Raw genomic sequence first — 12,705 nt, forward strand, 5'->3', positions numbered from 1 at the left:
GTTCCTGCACTTTTGGCGATTATGAGTTTTAGAATTTGGGTCATTCTCATTCGCCGTGTGGGGAAAATCGATGAGGTTTAGTACACGGTAACCGCAAAATACCCAATAATGACTACAAAGTAAGCATTTACGAGGGAAACTGGGATTACCCATTGAATGAGTAAAATTTTACCCATTTATGAGTAATTACAACAACAAAAACAAGAAGTAAGTCAGTGCCAACATTTCAAAGGGGCGTAATTGCTTTTGTAAACAATGACTTTAGCCGTCAATTTCTCGCGAATGAAATCTTACCTCTCCAAAATTACAATGCTAGCTGGTAGAGGAAACATTCCTCTACCTGCTGGTGTCATTATTTTTCATGAGTGAGCTTTTATTCGCGAGAAATCGATGGCTAAAGCCATTGTTTACAAATGCAATTACGCCCCTTTGAAATGTTGGCACTGAAGTATTCATTTTTGAATAACAAATCAGTGCTAACATTTGAAAACGGCGCAAAAGCCATTTGTAAACAAATGGTTTGTGGGCCCTTTACTCGCTACCCGAAGAACGCCCACGCAAACCAACAGCATCGTCAGGAAGGGGAAAATTTCCCCTACCCGATGTTGCTGTTGTGTCGCGTGGGTGTACTTCAAGTAGTGAGTAAAGGGCCCACAAACCATTTGTTTACAAATGGCTTTTGTGCCGTTTTCAAATGTTAGCACTGAAATACTCGTAAATGGGCAATATTTTTACTCAATTAATGGGTAGTCCCAGTCTCCCTCAAAAATGCTTACTTTGTAGTCATTATTGGGTATTTTGCGGTTACCGTGTATACTCCTAGACTGAGTAAAATTTTCACGGATGTTCCTCATATTCGAGAAGTTGAGTCGACTCGAGTTAGTTTGTACGACCGTGTTTCATTTAAACTTTATTTATGTTCCGCCTGAAGTGTACATTTAGGTGAAAAAGAAAAAGCTAACTGTTTGATTTTTTCAGCCTAATAGATATGCAACCATGTGGTATCGTTGAGTCCGTCCTTCCATAGATGACGTAGAATATTTTTAACCAATTTTCAGGGTGGCAAATTGGGAGATTTCAGTGAAAGCTCAGCGCTGATGATTAAAAAGTGTTAAAAATCTCAGTAAATTACATAAATCGGGAGTTATTGTCATTGGTATTACGTGACCTTTGAAGTTCAGGAGATTCCGGAACGCAGCAGAGGAAGAGGACAAACTTCAGCTGACGTGGAGAAGCAGAATTACATTTCAGGAGTGGAAAATGAAAGAAGAAGAAAACTTCGAATAAAACGGATCCAAGGGACACTTCGTGCTGCTGTCGAGGCCAGCCTGGTTATTAGTGTTATATCCGTAGCCAAGGCCAACAAGTAAAACAAGCTGTTGTTAAGAGCTACTATTTATTACGTCTATCTTGGTTGGTGGTCGGATAAAGAACTCTAACTCTCTCTAACTAATGACAGTCAGGCAAGGCCTACTACATCTAGGCCTATTACATCTCCCCCTTTTAGAAAATGTCATAGGAAGAGAGCCATCTTGGAATTCTTGATTCTCGTACAGAACGTCGAATAAAGTCTCCAACTGCTTCAGATGATACGGGCTTTTGTGCGGACTGAAGTTCTCCATCTTGAGCAGCAGGTTCATGATCGATTGTCTAAAAAGGATTTTCGCCAGACGTACTTGCCACTTGACCATCAGCTTCGAGTGATACGGAACCAACAGGAATAGGGACATCGTGATTGAATGGCACTTCTTGATCCAACGGTACAGCTTCATCTTGAATTTCATCAAGCAGGATTTCCCATGGTAGTTGCTGCGTCGCTTGCTCTGGATCATCAGAAGTGTGACGAGGGCGCATTTGGTTTACATGCGACCTCACCAGCTTCGGTCTCCCGTTCATGTCCAGTGCAACGATATAGTTGACGGAACCTTTCCGTTCGATGACTCGACCAGGAATCCAGGACTTGGCGTTTCTGCGATGCTGTTCAACGTAGACCAGGTCATCTTCTTCAAACTCGCGCTTGACTGCTCCATGCCGCCAATTGAACTGTTCGTTTTGTTTGTGGTTCTTGACATCTTGACAGCTTCAGTTACAGGAACAGGTTTCTTCAGTAGGTCCAAAGTGGTGCGCACTGGTCTTCCGAGGAATGCTTCTGCTGGAGACGTCGACTGCGGTGTGTTTCGGTTTGGGATTGAACGATACACCGAAAGGAATATCTGCAGGTGCTCCAGTGTGGGTGATCCTTCCCCCTTGGCTAGCTTCTTGAGGCCACGCTTGAGTGAATCAACGAATCGCTCCGCTTGGCCGTTGGACTGCGGGTGGTAGGGAGCAGTGCGGAGATGGGTGATACCATTTGCATGGCAATACTATTGAAACTGCTCGCTGGTGAATTGCGTTCCGTTGTCTGAGACCAATGTGTCTGGGTTGCCGTAACGAGAAAACGTTTCACGCAGCATATTCAGGGTTGCAGTTGTGGTAATGATTGAGTGCGAAAAATTTCGGGCCACTTAGAGAAAGCATCTACCATGACGAAATAGTAGTATCCATGGATCGGACCAGCAAAATCGATATGGACACGTTGCCATGGCTTGTCCGGGAGAGGCCATGACTCCAAGGTTGCTTTTGTCGGGGACTTCGCTGCTTCAGCACATGCAGGGCACTGACGGACAAATTGCTCCACATCGTCGTCAACGTTAGGCCAGTAGATGTAACTTCGGGCCAGAGACTTCATTCGGTCCATTCCTGGGTGTCCACGATGCAGTTGACTAACGATCCGCTTTCGAAACTTTGATAGGACGACGATTCGATCGCCGAACATAACGCAGTTGTCGACAACTTGAAGTCCATCTCGTCTGGCGAAGAACTTCTTGACATCAGGATCAGCAACTTGCTTCGCATTTGCTGGCCAACCTTCGTTAAGGAAATTCACCACTTGCTGAAGAACTGGATCCTTTCGCGTCTCAGCCACAATCATCTGGTGCGTGACTGGAAGGTTGCTGATGGTGTCGTCGAGAATTGCTTTTGCTTCAGATTCGACGCACACGGCGGCTATGACGTAATCCTCATCTGGTCTATGCTGCGATTACATTAGCCGGGATAGAAAATCTGCATAGCCAAAATTCGTCGATGAAACGTGTTGGATGTCGAAATCGTACAGCAGAAGTGTCAAGGCCCAGCGCTGTAAACGGTTTGCTGTGTAAACAGAAATACCTTTTTTTGAGCCGAAAACCTTGAGTAGCAGTTGATGATCGGTTTGCAGGAGGAAGTGTCGTCCTTACAGCATTTTGTGGAAACGGGTGACAGCGAATATCAGGGCCAATGCTTCCTTCTCCACTTGTCCGTAGTTCATTTCTGCTGGGGTCAGTGAGCGCGAGGCGTGCGCAATTGCCTTCACTTCACCGGTCGGGAATCGATGCATGATGACAGCGCCAAGGCCGTACTTCGATGCATCTGCTTCAACAACGATTTCCTTGGACGGGTCGTAGTGTGTAAGCAGCAGGTCGGAAAGTAGAATGGCCTTGAGCTGCTCGAAAGACTTCTGGCAATCCTTGGTCCAGTTCCAGCGTGCATCTTTCTTGAGGAGGCTGTCCAGAGGAGCCCTGAGTTGCTTCATCTGCTTAACGAATCTACCATAGTAGTTGACAGCACCGAGGTAGGAACGGAGTTGCTGGACATCCTTGGGAGACTGCATCTTGGAAATGGCTTCTGTTTTTGAAGGGTCAGGCCGAATACCGTCCTTATCCACGATGTGTCCGAGAAACTTGATCTGGGATAGTGCGAAACGACATTTTTCGAGGCGTAGGTGAAAGCCATACTCACGGATCTGCTCGAGAACAGCGTAGAGACTGCGATCGTGTTCCTGCTTGGTGCGACCAGCGATGAGGATGTCGTCCAAATACGGCTTGACTCCAGGGATGCCGGCCACCATGCTGTCGATGATGCGCTGGAAAGCGCCGGGTGGTTATACTGGAACAGTCCACGATGCGTGTTGACCGTGAGTAGCTTCAGACAAATCGAGATGAGTGAAGTAACGTGCTCCAGCTAGTTCCGCAAAGAGGTCGTCAGGATGAGGCAGTGGATGATGGTCACATTCTAGCGCGATGTTCAGCCCCGTCGAATAATCGCGACATACACGGACTGATACATTGTCCGACTTGCGTACGACGACTATTGGTGCCCACAGAAACACACTTCGACACACTTCAAACACCCACAAACACCCTTCCGCCGTATGATAAGCAAAATTTTTAACCAATTCTGGCACCACTGCAAATGATTATTGAAAGTTTGGAGATGTCCGAATTGTGTTTGGCGGTGGGCGGGATTAGCGTGGAAGATAGTTACTATGACCAGGGGAATTGGTGTGTTATTTTTAGAAAAGAATGAATATTTAGACCATTAAGGCACAGATAAAATTAAGGTGATCGATCGACTTGACTTCATCCAAAATGTGTCCCCGAAATGTAGATTTATTTAAAATACCAATTCATTTACTCATCATCAACCGCTTTCACGACTCTGTAGAAATTGACCAACTCGTCATAGTTATAATTCTCTAGCAGGTCAGTCAACTGCAGCAGTTTCGTCTTCACATTGACCCCTTTGAACTTGAATTTTATCGATGTACAGATCGGTCAGAATCTCGTAGATGCGGTTTATCGTTTTGAATGTCCAAATCGATCAGTGCCTGCAGTATCTGGTGGTCCTCCGTCAGCTCGTTGTAGTGAACGATCTTCGGCTCGATCAACTTGATAAATCCGGTGAAGGTTTGCTCGTTGATATCTGAAAATGGGTGCTACGCTATGATCAATCAAATCGAATTTGTTGAAAGCTGTTACTTACTAGTTGAAATCTACAAGATGGCACTGGCACTGGTACTGGCGGTTGAAGAAGCATTAGGAGCCCTTCGGAGAAAGAAACCCCATTCTGCCCCGGGTGAAGACGGCATGTCATATGGCATCCTAAACAACCTAAGACAAGACATGCAAATCAAGGTGTGCGAAATGCTGAGCGAAGTGTTCGTCACCGAACGAATCCCGGAAAGATGGAGAAAGACGCTGATTAAAACCATTCCTAAACATAAAGGAGATCCTCTCAATCCAGCCTCTAGTCATCCCATAGCTCTCATGAATGTCAACCTCAAACTCATCAACTCGGCTGTCAACAGTAGTCTGTCAGAAATCACCGAAATCAAGAATCTGCTTCCCCCTCAATCTTTCGGTTTTGGTAAGAACTGCACCGCCCAAAGCTGCGTGAGCTACGTCGTAAACAGGACCAAGGACGTGCAACAAGATGGAAAACATCCCATGGTCGTCTTTCTAGACATGTCTCAAGCCTTCGACTCGGTGCACAAGCTGCTGAATTCCCCAAAAAACCTAAAAATCCCGAACAAACTCATCTCCTGGCTGCACACCTACCTCAGCCCCCGAAGGTTGGTCCTCAATACGAATGAAGGAGACATCTACAGGGAAGTGAGTGAACGACTCCCTCAAGGCCACTCTCTCCCATGCTGTTCAACCTCTACACGAAGGAGTTCCACGGTATTACCGAGGAAGATTGCCTTACCTTACCTTAAGGGTCCAGTGCACCCCCAGCGGTGCAAAGGGCCAACGTGAAAGACTTCCATCCTGGGTGGCTGCTCGCTTTTGCCTTGACCTGGGCCCAGGTCAGATTCCTATCGACTTGCTTAATTTCCTTATTGAGGCTCCACCGCCATGAGCCCTTGGGTCTGCCTCTGCTGCGATGTCCTGCCGGATACCAATACAGCGCTTGCTTGCAGATTTCGTTTCCGCCCCGTCGAAGTGTGTGGCCGACCCACCTCCACTTTCGCTCTCGAATTTCTGTTGCTATCGGCTTCTGATAACATCGACGATGGAGCTCGGCATTCGAGATCCAGTTGTGAGGCCACCAGGCACGAATTATATACCGCAGGCATCGGTTGATGGAGACCTGCAGCTTTTGAGTGTTCTCCGCTGATACACACCACGTCTCGCTGGCGTATAACAACACAGATTTCACGTTCGAGTTGAAAATTCGGATTTTGGTGCGTTGACTTATCTGGTTGGATCTCCATACGTTTCGTAAACTCGCAAAGACAGCCCTAGCCTTCTTGATTCGTGCACCTATGTCGCTCTTGGTCCCGCCGTCCAACGCTATTTGGCTGCCAAGATGTTGGAAACTTTCGATCTTCTCCACTGTTTGCCCCGCTACCGTAAAGTTGGAAGGGTTGCCCGTGTTGACATCCAACGATTTGGTCTTGTTGACGTTGATGGTGAGACCCGCCGCAGAGGAGCGTTCGGCTAGGTCATTGACCTTACTCTGCATATCAGAGCACCGTTGTGCTAGTAGAGCAACATCATCAGCCAACTCGAAGTCGTTGAGATGCTCCATGGTGATAGGCTGCCAAAGCAGCCCACGGTTCGGTACACGGTCAATTGCACCTGTCGGTTACGATGAGAAACAGTAGCGGTGATAGTATACATCCTTGTCTCACACCAGCGACTACCCGGATAGGGTCGGACAAGGCTCCGTTATGCAGAACTCTGCACGTGAAAGCCTCATACTGCGCTTCGATGGGGTTGACGATTTTATCAGGGACTCCCTTGCGTCTCAGGGCGCCCCACAGATTCTCGTGATTGAGACGGTCGAAAGCTTTTTCGTAGTCAATGAATATCAAATAAAGGGATTCTTGGAATTCATTGATCTGCTCCAGGATGATGCGGAACGTGACAATATGGTCCACACAAGATCTTCCGGCACGGAATCCTGCCTGCTGCCGTCGGAGAGTCGCGTCGATCTTCTCCTGTATCCGATTCAGGATAACTTTGCACAGAACTTTGAGAACAATACACAGTAACATGATGCCTCGCCAATTGTCACATACAGTCAGATCCCCCTTCTTTGGGACCTTCACTAAGATGCCCTGCATCCAGTCGGCCGGAAAAGTCGCGGTGTCCCAGATATTACAGAATAGCTGATACATTTGTGCGGATAGCATGGGGTCAGCTTTGAGCATCTCTGCTGATATGCGATCGACCCTTGGCGCCTTGTTGGATTTCATGCTTCGGATAGCTGCTTCAATCTCCTGCAGTGATGTGGCCTCGGAATTGACGCGAGTGATCCGCCGCACCCTAGGCGTATCATGCCGAGATGTTGATGGCTGGTTGGCCGTCGAAACTTGAAGAAGTTGTTCGAAGTGCTCAAACCAGCGTTTCTGCTTCTCTACGCTCCTCAATCTTCCGCCAGGTTTCATCTGTGATCCACTCTTTCCTCTGGGTGCGCAGCTCACTCGCTTGTTTCTATAAAGGCATTCTTGATGGTCGTCCATTGTTCTTCTACGCTGCCACCTTCTGGAACGTCCGCAGCTCGAGTCTCAAGTTCTTCAACAAAAGACCTTTTTACCGCTGGATCTTCAAGTTAGCGTGTGTTGATTCGCCGCCCGAGTCTCTCCTCTCGTCGCTGGATCCGCGCCATGCGTAGGCGGATTTCGCCGATTAGAAGGTGATGGTCAAACGCGATGTCGGCACTGCGTTTATTCCGGACATCAAGAAGGCTCCAAGGAAGATTGCGAACTCGTCCAATTCGTTGTCGATTTTGCGGTGATAGTTGTAGCAACCGTGACGAAGCTTCCGAGAAAGCCAACTCCTACCTTTCCCAACTCCGTCTTGGCCTAGAGTCTATGGACCCCAGGATCAACGTATTCGAATGCGCAGCAATAACCTTCACAAGAAAGGATACGAGGGGAGTGATTACGCTATATAATCGACTGTTTTCCGTCACGCTTTGACCGGGAGGAATCCAACAGAATTGAAACCACTTTTCTCTGATGACGCTGTCTGTGGGATGCCAGAAGAAACTGACATTTTGTCAGGTTTTATTCGGTTTATTGTTACAGAAGGATGCCGTGCATTTCAATTGTATTCGTTTTACCGTGACGCTAAAGCAGGCGACAGTCGCTCAAATTAAAAGTCACTCGAAATAAACCAAACCTTGCAGACAAAATAACTTAGTTGGCCGTGCATCCAGATTAACTTTTATTCTCTCCACGCGTCTCAGAGCACAAATCTCACTCATGAAATTCAAAGTCCTTGTTTTCTGTACTGCATTCACCTTTAAATTAACCTTCGAAAACAAAAATTAAACTGAAACGGTTAAAGAATACTCCCGTTCCTTTATTTTTCAGCTTTATTTTGTGTATGCCCTGGTCGCGTGCTGTGAACTATAGATCAACACTTATCACGTACTCGCAGCTCTCTTGTGTGCATGTGAAAATGGAAAAGTTTCCCATGCGATCAAAGTTGGCCACGAAAATAAAAACAAAACCAACGTTTTGACGTTTTGATAGCCACCTCAAGTTATATAGCTCCTCTCGGGAAACTTTGATGTGCCCATCTATCTTTTCCAATCTCAAACATTTATCGGCATGCTTCGAATTTTCCACCCCAAACAGTGTTCATTGTTTATTCCCTAAAAAGACCAAAAATAAGCAAACACGACAACGGACGTGTTCCGGTTTTTCCTCGCTGCATCCATGTAGCGGATACCGGCCACACCTGAGGGCGCATCATCAGCATCAAAGCCAATCGTGAAAATCAGGTAGTTCGTTGCAATCCACGGAAGCCGGAAAAGATTCAATTTACCTACCTCTCTCTACATATGTATTAGGGCTGGGAAAACAGCTTTCCAACAACGCCTACTACTCCGTACTCCGTTTCGCCGTAATGCGGAGAATTCATACGAAATTCGGAAAAATGCGTTCGGCACGGAGCTGCCTTCCGGCCAACAACGACAACGGTTGGTCGTCAGATCGATGACATGTCGAATGTCTGATGCTGTCGCATTCGACGTGTGCAAGTGGGGGACGAGAACTTTTGAAGCGACACGGCATAAAAAAAAACTAACACTTGAAAAGCGAATTGAATTAGATTTATCAGTTTGTAGACTAACATCAAGTGAGAGGATAAACTACAGCAGTAGTCATATCTAGGTAGGTACCTACAGCAGCATTGAAACAGTAGAGGGCAAAAAATAACGGGACGAGATTTCTCATAGGTCGGTCCGGTTCGATGGCACCCGGGGCGATAGTTTTCGCTCTATGCTTTCAATGATTGACGAGATTTTTGTGCATCATCTCCATACGGAAAATGGGGAAGGGATGGTGCTGCTGTATCCTTAGTGGTGTATAGGGTTGCCACGAACCCTACGTCCACGTGTCGATTGGCGACCGATTGCTTTGATCTGGCTGGGGATGCAAATTTATTGAAATGCATAAAATGTATCTGTTCAGTACCAGTTCGTGATCGGTTTCGGGAACCCAACTCTCACCAGCAGCGAACGGTGACGCTGGTTATTTTCCTGCTAGGTAGTCGTTTTGTTTGTTGCAATAGCAACGAAAAAGGATCGAAGCAAGCTAGGATCGGATCAGTGCCACTTTGTTAGTGGCGTTTTTATAGCTGTCGGGTGCTATTTTTAGCATGCATGCATACGTTGTTCATCGAAAGAACGATAGCATTAGAGACAGGTGATTGAGTTTGTTTTGAAACCTTCGCTCTCACACTTTGTGACAGAATCCTGACGTTTCGGCTGACGTCAGCATGTACCATATTTAGATATTCAAGTTTTGAGGTTAGCTGCGAGCTTAAATCGCACGATTTTCGTTTTCAACGAAGCAAAATGCACTCATTTTGCATTAGAGTTGTAACAGCAAATAACACATTTTTGCACTTGCTCGTTTCTTCTGTCTGGTGGTACAGACGAGCAATGGAGACGGCAACTGCAAAAACTAAAGAACGATAGAAGCTGTCATGACAGAGCGGGATTAACCATTCATCTCAATCAGGAGGGCCGAGATGAACAAGAACCATGAGGAGTAACGGCTTTGCGCTGCTGCAGCTCGTAGGGACAAGTAGACAAACGAGAGAAAGGATTTGGTTCGTACGTCCGGCAGAGGGCGAACGTGCTACTTGACGGTCCGCAGGAGAAAAACAGGGAAAATGTCATACACAGTCTACTCTCCGTATCTCGATGTTCTATATGTGTGACCACTTTTTTTTTTCTATATTTCGATGGTTATCTCAGTCCCTTCAAATGGTCTAGTAGGCTGTTGTTGTTCTATATCTTTATATTTGCTCTATATCAGAGGTGACTGATATTTATAAAACGAGATTGACGTTCATCAGAGGCAATCTAATACTAGAGTCTGTGTATAAGAGTCACGTCAAGAGAAAAAACCGTGGAACTCGCATCACGATTTTCGGAAGATTCCTTTCCCTTTCACCTGGCAACAGAGGACTCTGCACCAACTTCAAATTACTTCCAGCGAGAGAACAAAAGTGGCTGTAGGAAATCATTATATCAGTGAATTATCTTTCATTTTCATTTTACAGCGTTTGGTGGGGCAATGGTAGCGCAAGTCAATCCAAAGCCGAGGATAAAGGAAAGGTAATGGCTGAATAGTCTATGCGGACCACTTGAACGCCATGGGAAAAGGAAGGGATTGAAGAGGTCGGTTATTTGGGGGTTTTGAGGAAATGACACCTAGTACTAGAGTTGTGCTGCAAAATGTAAAGAACCCCTAATTTCATGTATATACCAAATTGATATTTTAAAGCAACCATCAAAATAAACAGACAATATATGAAAAGGCTAGTTGCCAGTTGCTTTAAAGGCTAGTTGCCTCCCTAAGCGGACCCCCGTATCCTAACTCTTTTGTTAATCTACTTAATGTTATTAGGCTGTCTAAATTGTCTTATTTAAGTTCGTTTGATGATTATGATATCTCATTAGTCTAATTTGAAATCTCTAATTTACCTAATCAATCATAACTCATGCTTTATTAAGTACCTAAACTGCTATGTAATCTAAATTTAACGTGTTTCAAGTAATTTTGACTTTGATCTATATTTATTATATCTTAGATCGACCTAGGTGACACCTTCAAGTGACTAAAATGCTTCACTTTGAAATTAGTTTCCTAGCTGATTTTAAATTATATAGGATATAGCTGAGTGTGCCCGGTCTTGCTCGGGATTCAATATTAGCTTGAGTTTAGGCGCCGATTTAAAAAAAGCATGCTATATTGTACGTAGCCCCCCCCCCCTATTATCTAAGGGGCTACCCCCTATGATTATCTCCTTATACCCCCACACTCGCCCCCACTTGCCTAATTTGGTTCCATTTGCTTGATTAGTTCTCGAGTTATGCAGAAATTTATGTTTCATTTGTATGGGAGCCCCCCCCCCCTTGCAGAGAGGGGAGGGGTCTCAAACCATCATAAGAACCTTCCCCGGTCCCAAAAACCCATGCATACAAATTTTCACGCCGATCGATTCAGTAGTTTCCGAGTCAGACAGACAGACAGACAGACAGACAGACAGACAGACAGACAGACAGACAGACAGACAGACAGACAGACAGACAGACAGACAGACAGACAGACAGACAGACAGACAGACAGACAGACAGACAGACAGACAGACAGACAGACAGACAGACAGACAGACAGACAGACAGACAGACAGACAGACAGACAGACAGACAGACAGACAGACAGACAGACAGACAGACAGACAGACAGACAGACAGACAGACAGACAGACAGACAGACAGACAGACAGACAGACAGACAGACAGACAGACAGACAGACAGACAGACAGACAGACAGACAGACAGACAGACAGACAGACAGACAGACAGACAGACAGACAGACAGACAGACAGACAGACAGACAGACAGACAGACAGACAGACAGACAGACAGACAGACAGACAGACAGACAGACAGACAGACAGACAGACAGACAGACAGACAGACAGACAGACAGACAGACAGACAGACAGACAGACAGACAGACAGACAGACAGACAGACAGACAGACAGACAGACAGACAGACAGACAGACAGACAGACAGACAGACAGACAGACAGACAGACAGACAGACAGACAGACAGACAGACAGACAGACAGACAGACAGACAGACAGACAGACAGACAGACAGACAGACAGACAGACAGACAGACAGACAGACAGACAGACAGACAGACAGACAGACAGACAGACAGACAGACAGACAGACAGACAGACAGACAGACAGACAGACAGACAGACAGACAGACAGACAGACAGACAGACAGACAGACAGACAGACAGACAGACAGACAGACAGACAGACAGACAGACAGACAGACAGACAGACAGACAGACAGACAGACAGACAGACAGACAGACAGACAGACAGACAGACAGACAGACAGACAGACAGACAGACAGACAGACAGACAGACAGACAGACAGACAGACAGACAGACAGACAGACAGACAGACAGACAGACAGACAGACAGACAGACAGACAGACAGACAGACAGACAGACAGACAGACAGACAGACAGACAGACAGACAGACAGACAGACAGACAGACAGACAGACAGACAGACAGACAGACAGACAGACAGACAGACAGACAGACAGACAGACAGACAGACAGACAGACAGACAGACAGACAGACAGACAGACAGACAGACAGACAGACAGACAGACAGACAGACAGACAGACAGACAGACAGACAGACAGACAGACAGACAGACAGACAGACAGACAGACAGACAGACAGACAGACAGACAGACAGACAGACAGACAGACAGACAGACAGACAGACAGACAGACAGACAGACAGACAGACAGACAGACAGACAGACAGACAGA

Source organism: Ochlerotatus camptorhynchus, unplaced genomic scaffold (assembly GCF_037179485.1).
Source record: "Ochlerotatus camptorhynchus isolate MF236.1 unplaced genomic scaffold, CSIRO-AGI_Acam_v1.1 ptg000493l, whole genome shotgun sequence".
Classification (NCBI taxonomy): Eukaryota; Metazoa; Arthropoda; class Insecta; order Diptera; family Culicidae; genus Ochlerotatus; species Ochlerotatus camptorhynchus.